Consider the following 2,974-nt stretch of genomic DNA (forward strand, 5'->3'; position numbering starts at 1 on the left):
AGAGAGAGAGAGAGAGAGAGGGAAGGGTTGGAAAGGGAAAATGCATCCAAATGAATAGTTTGTAATTAAGAGTTACAAAAGCACTAAGTCTCTCTCTCTCTCTTATGAAACAGGCAAAAACGATTATCCGAATACAGTGTACACACACACATACATATACATATATATATATGTATGTATGTATTTTTATTAAATCTTTTCACAGTTTTGAAAATCTTTATAAATCTATTTAACCGAACACGTATTTTGAGTATTTGAGTGCATATACCCTTTTTACTATGTTATCAATATATATGAGAATGTATATGCATATGTATATGTAAATGTATATGTATATGCATACCGATGCATATCCAATGTCAAAAACTGTTATTGCCAAATCGGCAAGCACACCCGTTGTTGTATATGATTGAGCAAAGCGAAATCGTTATTGCATTTCGTTAAGCACTGACATTTAAACGTTTGTAGATTTTCCACTAAACTATTGGTCCGTAAGCATCCCTCAAAATCTCTCTATCACAACCACCTTCTCCTTCCTTCTCCTTCTCACTCGCTCGTTCACTCGTTCGCTCTATCTTTCTCCTGCTTTTTTTTTTTTCTATTTAATACACCCCTATAGGATACGATTCAATTTGGTACAAATAATTGAGACGATAGTCAGTCAGTCCAAAATTTGATTACCAACGGAACTGATAAATTGAATACACTTCGATCCGTTAAATGAATATTTTTTTCAATATTTTTCGTCAGTTTATACGAATATAAATAATAATAATAATAATAATAATAGGGATAAAATTGCGTTAAGGTTGTATCCTCGTATTATTTAACGTCGTTATAAAATACTGATTAAAAACAAAGTAATTTTAAACAACAGATAAATAACAGAACCATAATCAGTTATTATTAATAATAAAAAATAAATATAAACTGATAATAATAAAATATAATAATAATAATAATAAAGATGAAGTTGCGTTTTATCCTCGTATTATTTTATATCATTACAAAATACTGATTAAAAAAAAAAACAAGGAATTTTAAACAAAACTCAGCAACCCGGATAAATAATAGTACCATGATCACTTATTATCCCGTTATGCATCGAACACATTTTTAACGCGTAAATATTTTTATTTTCTTAAAACAAAAGCAGAAGAAACAAAAAGGAAGGAAGAAAGAAAGAAAAAGGAAAAAAAAATAAGGAAACAATATAGGAAATAGTATAATCGAGGTGAATTTGCGTAGCATTAATTTTCGTGATTCCTTTCCACCATCCATCTCTCTCTTTCTCTCTCTCTCTCCCTCTCTTTCTCTCTCTCCTTTTTTATTTCTCACCACACTTCACAACAGCTTAATCGAGAACACATTGTTCCGTGGTACAATCGAGCAAAATCAGTCGATCGCCGATAGATTCCACGTATCCTCTTTACCACCCCCTTGCCACCTTTCTCCTCCCCTTTATCACTTCTCGATCAACCCCCTACCCCTGAGCATCCAATACGGGGTTGGACGAACAAACAAACGAACGATACGAATAAGGAGACGCTTCTGCATATTCTCTCGGTTACACGAAACAAAAAAAAGTGGAAGAGTGAACGGTAAAAGAAAAAAAGAAAAATACAAAACTAAAAGAGAGAGAGAGAGAGAGAGAAGAAAAAAGGGAAGAGGAAGAGAGATGGAAAGATCCGACGTTTTCTAAAACGTTCGTTCGTTTACCAACCGAACCCACCCACACACCATTGCCTCGGGGTTTCGCGATCATCATCGATGTACGTTTCAACGTGTACCTTCTTTATATGTATGTTAGAGTAATTGACCGTCCGAGAATTCGGTACGTGAATTTAACGTGAACGAAACGATCGTTATGCAAACGATATTCCACCGGTACTCGTTCGAGTATGAGAGAGAGAAAGAGAGAGAGAGAGAGAGAGAGTACTGCTCTTCTCAACCCCCCTCCCCCCACTTTCCCCTACCGTGTACCTACTACTCGCATTTGCTAGATATACAGTCGAAGGTACATTAATAGTTAACGTAGATTAACGTCCTTCTCCTGAACTATCCATTCCTTCCTTCCTTCCCTCCTTCCTTCCTTCCTTCCCTCCTTCCTTCCTTCCTTCCCTTCTTCCCTCCTTCCTTACTTACTTCCTTCCTTCCTTCCTTACGTTATCGAAGCTAAAAATATTCATACGAAAATGAACGATTAAATATTCATTTGATGATTCAGTTTGCATTAGTGCAATTTGTCCTACTTGCATATTTCAATTATCGTATTATGCTAAGTACTTTCTTTTCAAGCAAAAATAATATATATAGATATATATATGAGCCGTTTATTTTGAAAGTGGCCTAACTCCATTTTTCATTTTCTTCCGGTTACCCACGGTAACATGTACAGCTTCAAATTATCTATCAATAAAGCATTTAAGATTTTTTATATTCCGAGTAAATACGGTCATTCTGGACACATAAGTTTTCAGAGTTAGTTGAATCACTGAACCGTTTATTTTGAAAGTGGCCTAACTCCATTAGGAGTAGAGATTTTGGTGTGCTAGAAATGGCATTAAAAAAAATAATTTACTGTTTGTCCCCCGAGAGTATTACAATATTATCAAAAAGTGTCGGAAAGGTAATAACTTTATTGTACATGAAATGAGACAAGAAGATTTTGTATCAACTAAATTATTAGAAGACGCAATTTTTAAAAGGGTCAAGAATTCTAACGGAGAACCAATAAACTGGTTAAAAATATGTTGGATGCGTTTTGTCAAAAATGAATAAGATTTTCTATAAGACATCAATGAATGAGAACGAAAATTTGAAAGTCCTGAATTTAATACCACGTCGGGCTAGACCAAGAAACTTCGAAAATATTGTATTGACACCACTGTATAAAAATATAAGACAAATTACAAGCGCAAAATTTAAGGACATAATTGACTTATTACGATATATACCACCGGAACATCACGAT

The sequence above is a fragment of the Polistes fuscatus genome, unplaced genomic scaffold, assembly GCF_010416935.1.
Source record: "Polistes fuscatus isolate 324 unplaced genomic scaffold, CU_Pfus_HIC Scaffold8, whole genome shotgun sequence".
Taxonomy (NCBI): domain Eukaryota; kingdom Metazoa; phylum Arthropoda; class Insecta; order Hymenoptera; family Vespidae; genus Polistes; species Polistes fuscatus.